At 42.1% G+C, this 12,613-nt stretch overlaps 1 protein-coding gene across 5 annotated transcripts in view; it reads right to left on the reverse strand.

Moving 5' to 3' along the window:
• Positions 1–12,613, reverse strand: part of FHL2 (four and a half LIM domains 2) — a 71,845-nt gene that overhangs the window by 30,050 nt on the left and 29,182 nt on the right. Inside the window, exon 1 of one of the 5 annotated variants that reach the window (XM_006114571.5) lies at positions 10,062–10,309. The exons of the other annotated variants lie outside the window; for them this stretch is intronic. The gene's annotated coding sequence lies outside the window, so the exon portion shown is untranslated. Of the gene's footprint in view, positions 1–10,061; positions 10,310–12,613 lie in introns of those variants that run through there. 5 annotated transcript variants of the gene reach the window in all.

Consider the following 12,613-nt stretch of genomic DNA (forward strand, 5'->3'; position numbering starts at 1 on the left):
AAGAGTTGCTAAAATGTACACTGTCAGACTGCGAGACACTAAAAAGAAAAACAACAATGATAAAAGTATGAGGGAACTATAAAATGTAGGAGAAAAATTATAGTAAGACATTCAAAGCTTCTTACTTGGCATACTGAGATACAGAAGGAACTCCAAGCTCTGTTGAAATCAATGGGAGCTTTGCCATTGACTTCAGTGGGGCCAGGACTTCACCCATAGTCTGTGCTCTATGGGCATGAGATTCTGCTAACCCTCTGTTTAGCAATTAAGTGCTCTTTGGAGGTGTACAAAATCTCCCACATGTGTGACTCTTAAACCCCTCCCTCCCCCCACAATTCTATGTGCAGATAAACTTTTTCAATCCTTTTATCCTCCTTCATTCAAGAAAGGAAGATTTCTGTCTGGCAACACCACTGACATAGTCCAGGCAGACCTAGAGCATCTGGAAACTATTTATATTAAGGTTCCAAAGGCTAAAGTGTACATATTTTTGATGTCGTTCGTATTTACAATCTACCAGTCTGAACTATACAAAGTAATTACTGACAAGAGACTATCTTTCCCGTAACTTAGCAGCTATGGGCACATCATTATGGATCATCTTGTTGCACTAGTTGTAGGAAATTTTTGCAAGATCTAATAATTTTTATGACCAGAACCATAATTCCATGCAGGTAACAGAGGCTAATATTATTTCTTCTTTTGTTTATTTGCAGAAGAGACTAAATGAGCATTTGCCACAAGCATTAGTGGGAGAAGCAGCTGTAAAGGGTAGGTGGAAATACACCTGAATGAAACAGTATGAAACTTACTATGGAATAGGTATTGTACAAAAACCTAGGGTGGTTCTATGGACTGGCTGACTGATGGGGAGAAGGAGGTAAGACTGTCCACTTTTGGGCACCTATTTGAGTTCTGATATGCATCTGGCAAATGTGTTTCTTTTATAGTGAGTGATATGCCTGATTCTCAGGAAGAGGCAGCACCATCCTTACCATACACAGAATATGCAGCTGTGTAGGGTAGGGATGTTAAATTTAGATTAATTAATCAAATAGTCAGTGGGACTCCCCGACTGGCCCCGCTCTCCCTGTGGTGCCTTAGCCTTTGAAATGTACAAGGACCCCCGTGGGAGACAGTGCTGGGGGGACCTGGCTTTTAAGCTGGCTCCCCGCAGCAATGGCTCCTGCTCCCCCCACTTGCTGCTTCTCTCTGATAGAGATAGCAAGGGGAGGGAAGCAACTAGTTGCATCAGTAGTCGACTATCAGATAAGCATAAGCTTATCAGATAGTTGACTAGTCTCTTACATCCCTAGTGTAGGGCACACAAAAATCTGGGGTACTACTGGATCTTAATGTCCACCCACACACCTCTTCCTATCCCCGTTCTGTGGCTTCACTTCCTCCAGAAAGGATCTAGTTGACTTAAAAGTAGAAAAGCTTGCCAGACCTATTAGCAGAACCTGTGAAAGAGTCATTGAGGTGGTAATGAAACCATTTAACAGGCATTTGCCAACCGCAGGTATATACTGTCAGTTTCTGAATTTACTGTGTTAGTCGACAGGATCTTAGTTTAAAATTTGATTTCAAAATATTTCATTAGTGTATTGCTGAAGACTATGAAATCATATCTCTAAAAAATAATCCTCTTTCCCCCTTCCCCTGGCTTCTGTGAGGCATAGGGGCACCAGTTTAATAGTACTGCATGGGACCATTAAGGATGGCCCAGAAAGAGGAGTTGACTGTCTTACTGTAACATATTCAGGGCCAGGTGGAGCTATACTGATTTGCATCAGCTGAGGAACCACAAATGGCTAAAATCTGTGTAAATTTCACATGTCAGGCTACACATTTTTTTATTGAAAGATCTCAGTTCTCTACACATGCTGCTGTGTATTGTCTCAGAAATGGTTCTGTGTGTTTGCGTTTAATTAATTTTGTAGCATATTTGGCAATTCTCTGTCTCTGCCTCTACTATGTGATTCTGTCACTTTAATCTGACTCTTCTCTTTCCTAGCATTCAGTGCTCTAAAGTATTCCAGATTTGATCTTCTCTACAGAGCTGACATCAGGAGAGCTGAAATACTTGGAAATAAATCAGGCCTAGCCCAGTGTAGAGAGAGGGTAGGAAGGATTTTTTCTACTTTCTGTCTCTGGGCAAGGACTAGGTACAGTCCTGGGTCTTGCACCCCTAACATGTAAGGACCAAGAAAGAACAGCACCAACAATGACACTCAACTGCCAAATGGACCAATTCAGAGGACAGTGGTTTATGCTACACCCTATGAAAGGGTGCAGTAGTGGGTATACACTAGGCACCCCTATGTGTATTCCACAGGCACAGTGACTTAGGGTAGCTTCTTGTGACGGAGAGGCGGATAGCTTAGCGGTTTGAGCACTGGCTTGCTAAATCCAGAGTTGTGAGTGCAATCCTTGTGGAGGCCATTTAGGGATTTGGTGCAAAAATTTGTCAGGGATGGTACTTGGTCCTGCTGTGAAGGCAGGGGACTGGACTTGATGACCTTTCAAGGTCCCTTCCAGTTCTAGGAGATAGGCAATCTCCATTATACTTCTTGTTGTTAACCTGTGGCCTGAGTACCAACACCCCCATGTCAAGCATAGAGACACCTATCTTTTTGAAGGTCCCTGATATGGAAACTTCTAAAGTAGAGTGAGCAGAAGCTTCCTGTTCGACTGTACTTCCTGTTTGACTGTGCTTCCTGTCTTTGGGGAAGCATGACTTACTGACTTCAGCACTCTTGTCCATTTAGCAAGCTGTGTATCCTATGTTATGATAGCAGTTCTAGCTCTGTTAAAAGGCGCATAACCCACTCTTTTCATGTGAATTTTGCTGCTATCTTTCTTTCTCAGTTGGCTGGTTGTCTGCCTCTTCTTTCTTCATTCATTTCTTTAGAAAGGGAAGGGAGGGAAACCTTTTAATGCCATAGTTACTGTAAGCAGGACCCGAGGGCCAAATGGAGGAATTCAATATTGTGTCCTTAAGAAACCAAAGCATCTTGAGATATGCTGTTGCTCTTTTTCAGAACATGCCCAGCTTCATACCCCAGGACTGTAGTCAAACTAGGATCCTGACCAGTAAATGCTGATAGAAAAAAGCAAATAATCTTTCAGTGGTAGATTTGTTGCTTGCTGTATGCATGCATAGGGATTTTCCAAAAATAGAAAAAGAGTTTGATGCTTGCAAAAAGCATTCCTTAGATCTCCCAGAAGTCATTCAACAAAACCAGGGAAAGCCAGACTTGACATTTCTCCTCTTTCTACACTTAATAAAAATAGCAGTAAAGTAATATTAACAAATCCCTTTCAGGCCTTGCTGATACATGATCTGTATGAAAAAAAATATTACACACCCAATTTGATTTTTAACCCCGCACATCTTTGAAAGGTAGTCTGTAATTATATTTCTGAGTCCTAAATTAGTTCTTTCCAGTCATTCAGCTCCCTCTGACAATCCCCACCACATTTTTGCGGATTGTGTGATGTTCTGATGTCTGATCTCAATTACCTAAGTCCTAAGACAACAACATGTATTAGCATGAATACTCATAAGCAAAGCATATCTGCTACCCAGATTCATATCTGGGTTGCAGACTCGCTATCATGAACTAGAAAGTCTATTTAATAGTCATTTTTTTAAAATGCACTTAAATTGTTTCCTATGTGGGAAGGTTTCTGCTGTTCCTGGATAAAGGAGCATCAGAAATAGTAGGGGGAAGTGGGCATGCTAGCAGTTGTGGCTTGTTTGGCAATCAGCCACCATCTTACATAGTTTAGAATTATAAAGTCATTCCAACTGTTGTAAAGTAAGTGCCAGTGGCAGTGTAAGCACAGAAGGCACAGTAGATACGAGCCTACCCAGAACACCTTCCATTGTGATTAACTGGAAGTGACTGGAATACATGTGTATTTACATGTATGCCTGTGTACATTTCAACTACAAAAGAAATCTACTTAAATAATCTTCAATGTGACTCTTAAATCTACAAGAGCAATTTACAATTAAAGTTAAACGCCTCTGGCCAATTCACTAATTCAGTACTTCTTGATGCTGAAGTCTCCTTTGAAGAATAAATAGTAAGGCATAAAGCTGTGATCTGTTTAAGGTGGGGTATCAAATGCTCACCATTACACATATAGAAACTCAATTTTCTAAGTGTAGCATTTGAATGCTAAGGGGAGAAAAACAGTGCAAAGTTAATAAAGCTCTCATCTGTGGCAGACGTAATACACAAGACCAGGGTGGAATGGTTGCAGAGACTAAGCTACTTTCTCACCAACTGTTGTAGATCCATCCAGAGGAGTTAATTTCTATTGATTCGCACACAATCAGTACAATGCCCAGAACAGCCAGGGCCCGAAGATATAACCAGGGAATGGGAGAATTTCCTATGAAGCTATACAGTGAAAACTCCTGCCTTTCCCAGTGTACAAGAATCCTGCATAAAACAACCCATTCAGCAGCACCTTGACAATATTCTAGGTCAGTGGTCTCCAACCTTCTTAAACACAAGATCACTTTTTGAATTAAGTGCAATGTAAGATCCACCTCAAACCCAAATACCCTTGCCCTGCCTCCTTTGTGCCTCTTCTCTGAGGCCCCACCCTGCTCACTCCATCCTCCCTCCCTCCCCCATTCTCTCTCCCTTTCACCAGGCAGGGGCAGAGGGTTGGGGTTTTGGGCTAAGGGATTTGGAGTGTGAGGGGGCTCTGAGCTGAGTCTGGGGCAGGGAATTGGGGTGGAGGAGGGGGTTCAGGATGCAGGCTTTGGGAGGGAGTTTGGGTTCAGGGGGCTCAGGGCTGGGGCAGAGGCTTGGGGTGGAGGAGCGGGTTCATGACTGGGGCAGAGGTTCGGGGCTGGCTCCAGCTGGGCGCTCTTTACCACAGGTGGCTCCTGAGCAGTGATGCAGTGGGGCTAAGGCAGACTCACCCCTGACTTGGCCCTGCACCACTCTCAAAAGCAGCCAGTAAACTCCCTCCATCCCAAGCTCTGTTGTGCCCCACCCATTCTGAGGAGATAGAATATAGCGTAGACGAGAGGGCACCCTGATATCAGCTCCCCTCCTCTCCCTTCCCTGCTGTGTGCCACAAGCAGGAGACTCCCAGGGGAGGTGCAGCTCCAAGGCAAAGGGCAGGAGATGTGCAGTAGTGGGGGGGAGTGGCAGCTGAAGTGTCGGGCTTGATAACCTCTTGGCCAGACCAGTCAGGATCACCTGTCAGAGGCTCCAAGATCTACCAGTAGATCCAGATCTACTGGTTGGTGACCACTGTTCTAGATAGTTCATACTGCATCTCTTCCAGAGAAGCATGAAAAGTACATTGCTCTCCTACAGATAAGTAAAAGATATCTCAGTTTGGTACTTTACACAAACATTGAATAACAATGATCTATCTATATATCAAGGTACTTATAGAGCCTCAATACCATAATATCTGACACTCACTAAAATACCTAACAATTGTTAATGTAATTACTCTTTCTGTGCCCCAATTCCCCACCTATAAAACAGAGATAATAGATCTTCTCTACTTCACAGGGTGTTGATCCTATAAATGACCTGCCCATGGTCTCACCAGACATCTGTCAGACTAGGATCTTTGAACTTAATCTCCCAAGATCTAGCCTACAATTCTAATGACCTTTCTGCTGGGGGTCTAGATCCCAGTAGAGTCTCTGTAAGTGTTTTATTATCTTAATGTAAGTTATTTAAATGTTACAATCCATTTAACTCCTCAAGTAAGTTGCATCCACTTTTAAAATTAAGTCTTTTGCAATAATGGGTCATCTGTTCTACTGAACAAAAAAGTTTAGGAATTAAACATATAATGAAGATGACTTTGGAATGGGATAAAAAACTACTGAGAGAGAGAGACTTGTTCCATTTATGGTGTTGCAGCACTAACATTGCAAATTCACATAAGCTCTGAAATGATGTTCTTATTTCAGTGTTAAATACACTCAAATTGCTTGTACCATGTATTAGTATATAAGTTATCACATAGTAGTATAATTAGTATTATAAACTACTCTATAGAGAGGGCATGTGCAAATTAACAATGACATGTGACCCATAACTTTTAATCTTCCTGACAGGAGTACAGTACTTGAATATTCAGCTTCAAAGGAAACCTCCACTGCTTCTTGAGCAAAGCTTTTCATATACATACTCTCAACCCTCGCTAAATACTTCTGATATTCAATTTTCTCTGTGGCTGTCGGTGTACTTCTGATTATCCTACTATGGCTAGCCTCATTTGGGGTAAAACTGTGTCACAAATAATTATATATATATATATATATATATATGTAAATGCACCATTAAAATCACACTATTAAAATTAATCAGGCAAAAATGTAAACAAGGTTCCCAGTCTTTTGAGCTGACTGAGCTGTCCCATATTTACACTCTCCACCCATTCTCTGAAGCTACCCTGGACCAGTTTGTTTCCCAGCATAGTGAAGCAGCCTCACACCTGCTGTACTCTACATGAGCTTGTAACCAGCCTCTGGGAGCTGAGCATTGGGCATTGAGCTGACTTAATGCCTGCTGGGGATTCCCAGAATGGGGTAATCACCAGCTCCTATTTATGGCTCATTTGCTGGGAAGAATAAAAGAGGACCTTTTAAATGGCCCCATTGGAACTTTGGAGCCCATCTTCTACTTGGTGTGGGTATTTACATCAGTGGGAGCTGGCGATACTATGCTGTCTTCAAATATGAGAGTGTTTTGCACCCACTTTGCACTAGGGATGTTAAAGACTAGTCGACTAGTTCACTATCCAATAAGCATTTGCTTATAGGATAGTCTTTTGACTAGTCAACTAGTCAATATCCACCCCCCCCCCCCCCGCTTGCTGCCTCTATAATAGAGAAGCAGCAAAGCGAGGGGGGGAGCGAAGGGGTACTTCAAAGTGGCAGTGCTGCACAGCTTTGAAACCCCAAGGTGGCCACTGAACAGCTGATCCATGGATCAGCTGTGCGACGGGCTGCCCCTTTAAAATGCCACTGCTGCACATTTCAAAGGGGCAGCTGCTGTGGAGTCCGGGGTCAGCTGGGAACTCCCAGCTGACCCCGGGCTCCCTGCAGCACTTCCCCAGAATCCGAGATCTGCTGGGGACTCCCCAGCTGACCCCAGGTTCCGGGGAAGTGCAGTGTAGAACTTGGGGTCATCTGGGGAGTCCCCAGCTGACCCCGAGCTTCTAGCAGCATGCAGCTAGCATGGAGCCTGGGGCCAGCGGGAAACTGCGAGTCCCCCACTGACCCCAGGCTCCATGGCTTTGAAATTCACAAGAGCCCCTGCTAGGGACTATTGTGCATTTCAAAGCAGGCTTCCCACTGGCCCCAGGGTGTACTCAGAGTTCCTCGTTCCTCCTTTCCATTTCAAAGGAGGAATGAGGAAGTGCCTATCCACTAGTTGACTATTCGATGGAAATTTCATCAGCTAGTCAAGTAGTCAATTAACCGCATTTTAACATCCTTACTTTGCACAAGAGTAAATGGCTACAAAAGCTTCAGCCTAGTGGAGAATTAGACTAACTGGACTTACTCACGTTGGTATGGGTTTTTGAACTGTACCTTTTATTTTTGGGGGGGCGGGGCCAGGGAGGGAATGAACTTTGCACAATGCAACAAAATTTGTCATGAGATTTTAAAATTGCCTTGCCTGTAACTTTCTCCAGTTCCTGATGTTTAAACCTAGTGGATTTTTTTAGGACACTGTCATGCAAATTTCTATGAGCCCTTTAAAGCCTTCCTCATGCAAATTATTCCAGTTGCAGTTCCTATACATATATGCCTGACACTGTGGTTTGGGAAAAGGCCCATGTTGATTTCACAAAAGAGGGCCAGATTTCATTGAGCTCCCTTACTAATCATAACACCCTGGTTAGAAAGCTGGAAAATCAGAGACTACAGGTTCTGTCTATGTCCAGTATCCTTGACAGAGTCTTAGCTGTAAACTCTTCAGTGAGGGCTGGCCTAGGTGTTTTGCTGCCTGAGGTGGAAATATTTTCAGTGCTTCCCACTCAGTTACCATATAAGTGCAAGCAAAAAGAAAAAAAGCAAGTAGAACAGTCCAGCACCCCTTCTACAACTACTCTCCAAATGGATATTTGGCACATCCAAATGTTGGCATCCAAGGAAGCTGCCTTGATGGGCTGCCCCATCTTCAGGACAGGATCTGTATGTACTACTAGAGTATAAATAGCAAGTAGTGAGATAATTGAGTAAAAAAGTCATAGCAGTGGTAGGACTGAGCTTATACATGGTGGCGTGAAAACCGCTAGTACTCTGGTGACCACATCATTTTCAGCAGAATGTAAATTCTCATTAAAAAGTCCAGCGCTGTGATTGCTAAAGTACTCAAGCCCAATGTGACTTTGGAAGAAGTGAATGTTCAGCAACAGTTGAATCACCTGAGCTGCCCTATTCATCTCAATGAAGTGTTAATTCTCGACCTAATGATAGTAATATACATATTAACACTGCTAGATGTTTCACTGCTAGTAACTTTAGTATAAAACATCCAAATATTGTGGGAATGTGGTAAAGTAAACTTTTTTCTGTACTATGGCACCTTCTCAATTGTTTCAGTCATTAGTATCCAGCTAATTGTCTATTCAAACTTGGTCAAAACTATACAAAACCCTAAAATATACTCTACTTACAAACTAACTTTCAAAGTCCACTCTTTTTTAGTTATCTGCTTAGGAAGAGTAAATGGGTGACAATTTTTACACAGAAAAGTGAGTGTGGGGAATTTGCTGATGAGGGATACAAATCCCAATGGATTTTTTCTCAAAATTTCAGCAACCAAAAAAATCATCATTTGGCCGAGGAAAAATAAAGATGTTATCCCAAAAGGTGAGAGCTTCTTAACTGTATAAACAAATACAAATAAAGGATCATAATAAAAAATTAATGGCAATCTGAATTATAATATTCCCTACCAACTGGATGCAATAAGATATTAACTGATCCTCATTCTTTTTTTGATATGCTTGAGCCAACTCTGACTGAAGTTGAAGGGTACTGCATATGCATATGCATATCCAAGGGAAAAATTTGTCACATTGTCATTATTTAATTGCTAGTTATGACACTTATTATTTATAATCTATCCTCTTAATCAACATACCTTTAAATAGCAGATGACATTTCTTGTATGTATTTTTAATATTGGTTTCCTTCTTTGTAATTGTGACTGGCTTTCTCTATAAACCTTGTTTATATACAGGGAACTAGGATGCTGTCACATGAAGAATATATCAAAATCTAAATATTACCTCATGATGGGGGAAAGGATTTAGAATAGTAATCAAAGCAGAAAAATGAAAGTTAGTAGATATTGAAATTCTTTCCTCTATTATGCATAAAGAAAAATCCATGATACTCCACCTATGTGATTGTGGTTTTACACACACATGCACACATTTTATACATATATATGGCAAAAGGACAACATCCAAAGCTATTTATTGCTTTTCATTCCAATTAAATCTTTCCAAATACAAAAAAAGCACACTCTCTTCTTATGTACATTTCCCTCCCTGTTGTGTGATAGCAAATAGGCAAGGTTACCTTTGTTGTATATGCTACAGTGCAAAAATAATCTGTTCTTTTCTTGGGCTAGGCAGTATTCACAGAGGGGTTTTTTTCTTTTTTTTTTTAGACAAAACCTAAACTCCTACTTTTTACAACCTCTCCAGTAGATCAGACAAACATGCAATAGGTACAGAGTAATAAAAACAGTAACAATGAAATAAATGGCTCAGTGCTTCATCACCTTGCTTAAGATACCACTTACAGATGGACATACAGAGAGATCTTTTATGAAAAAACCCCTTTCAATCCTTTTCACAGCCCTTGCTGGTTTTTTAGGAGGGATTAGATATTTCTCTTTCCTGCTGTCCTTATCCAATACAAAACATTTTTTAGGATTACACATCTCTCACTGTGCACCCTTGATTTTTTAAATCAATAGGTCCTCAGGTATAGTCAATGGTACTGTGGGGGTGGGGTGGGGAAAGAGATATCTACTTACAGAGCAGGAGCGGGCAGTCAGTGTTTCTCCCTGGACCACAGACAGGGAGTCACATCCATTAACACATATGTAAGGAGAACACAAGGCCCTATTTGTAGTGTAGAGCTAGCCAGGGATTTCTACAGCCTGTGAAGAAGGGCAGCTCTTCTGATTTCTGCTCTGCAGTCAGCGTTGTGTGGAAACAGGCTGCTGCCTTCACAGCCTAGTGAAACCCCTCTGTATCATTTTACCATATAAGGAGACAAAAGCCTCAGAAACACCCGTTCTTTTAGGTTCTGTGCAGCTGGCATTCAACACATTTTCTTCTGAGGATGTTGATTTTTTTCTCCCCCTTCCTAACCACACTGTCTTTGTTGGCCCTATTCCTAAAATGGCTCCCCCCCCCACACACACACTTTTGCTTATTTAACCCCGTGATGTTTGTTAGTTATAGAGCTTTGTTAAAGCCCAGTGATCTCCACTTGCAGAAGGCGAGGCTGAGAGCAAGTCAAACACAAATACTTTGCCCATTTTTTTTCTCCTCACCTGGTTGGGGGAGTGAAGACCTGGGTCAGAATTAGTATAATAATCTGTTTGCACTGGCTCTTCTGTCAGGGGTTTTCACTGTTCTCTAAACAATCTCCTGATTTACATTGTCTCTCTAGGTACTTGAGGTCTCTGGCTGGTTTTCTGAGGAGTATGTGTGTATGGGTGCATCTGTCCATGTATCCATAGCCCTTCCTGCTTTTTTTTACTGCCTTAGTTGGTGTGGGGGGTATGTGAAGCAACTGATGTTCCAAATTCCCATTGTGTAGCTTGGCTCAGTGCACACCTAGGACCACACAGAGAACCCTTCCAATGGGCACATGTTAAATAAAGAGGGAACCATTAACCCCAACATAACCAGGAAATAATTTCTCCACTGTCGAGTCTAGTTTCATATTTCAACCCTTCCAACAGAAACACATTAAGTTAATGTGTGGATCCTCAGAAAACTCTCAAGGAGAGAAGAATTTGGATCCAAAGCAATGTTTGCCCTCCACCCTTGGGGACAGTTCGAGCTGTTATTATTTCCTTTATAAGGGCCACGGTCCAAGAAAGTTAAGTTTGTTCAACTTAAAGATCAGGTTGAACATAAACCCCATAAACCTTAGTCTGGAAGCTACTGTTGGTCGTGCCGCAGTTCTTCCCTGTGGGTGGCACGTAGGTTTGTGAGGAAAAAAACGGAAGTGCTTTGTTTTGTGTGCATGTTCTTAACAAGGCTTCTCTCATGTGTGGCAGGGAGTTCACAATCCTGTTGCTGCAGGTGCATCCCCCTTGTTAACTTGCATAGTACTCTGCTCCAGGCCCGGGATGAAACACGTCTGTAACATCTCCCTCCCCACTCTTTATTCTTTTTCTAAAAAAAAAATCTGATGCAAGCCTTAGCCTGCAGACCTTATGCAGGCCAATCCCCCATTGTATAACATGACAGGGCTAAGCCTTACACCTCTCTTTTCTTAGAAATAAATCCTTCTGCTTAAATGTCATTTGATTCACAGACATGATAAAAGGGGTGCCCAACCCTATGTTCTTGGCATCTTTAACATACCTTAAAAATACAAGCAATGTGGCTGAGTGCATAGAGCTCTGGACTGGGATTCTTAAGATTTCCACCTCTGCTACTGACCAGTTGGATGACCTTGAATGAGTCACTTTACCTCTCTGTACCTTAGTATCCCAATCTGTAAAATGGGGATAACGATACCGGCTTCCTTTGCAAAATGCCTTGAGATCTATGGATGCAAAGTGCTCAAGAAGAGCTAAGTATTACTTCCTATTATCCTAAGAACAACAGTTTAAGATAACCCACTACAAATCCCCTTTGAGTAATCCTTACCCCTAGAGTTACAATTCCCAACACATTTCCATGACTACTATTGTGTTCATCCCATTTTCAGTTATATGAACCTCTGTCTGTAGGTGAGGATTGGCCTTTCCCCCAAGGCCTGGAAAATGATGCCTCACTCTCACAGGCCTTGGGGGGCCATTCCTTACCTACAGACAGCCCTCTAACCTGAAACAAATTCTTTCCAGTAACCACACGGCACACCTCCATCACACTCATCCAGGAACCCACCCCTGCAATCAATACCAGTGCCGACTCTGTCCACACATCTATACAAGCATCATCCTCACAGGACATAACCACACAAACCACCACATCAGAGGCTCATATAACTGCACATCCACCAATGTGATCTATGCTGTCAAGTGCCAGCAATGCCACACTGCCAAGTATATCGGTCAAACTGGACAAAAGATTAATGGACACAAATCAGATATTTGAAATGGTAACACACAGAAACCTGTTAGAGAACATTTTAACTTGCCTGGGCACTCACTAATGGATCTAAAAGTAACTATATTATTACAAAACAATTTAAAAAACCAGCTGGAGTGTGAAGCTGCAGAACTTGGCTTCATTTACAAGTTTGACACCCTGAATCCAGGTCTGAACAAAGACCTGAACTGGGTGGGTGGCTACATTCCACATCCTAATTACATAAAAAGCTAAGCACCAGATTCTTACA

Source organism: Pelodiscus sinensis, chromosome 1, assembly GCF_052426305.1.
Source record: "Pelodiscus sinensis isolate ZL-2025 chromosome 1, ASM5242630v1, whole genome shotgun sequence".
Taxonomy (NCBI): Eukaryota; Metazoa; Chordata; order Testudines; family Trionychidae; genus Pelodiscus; species Pelodiscus sinensis.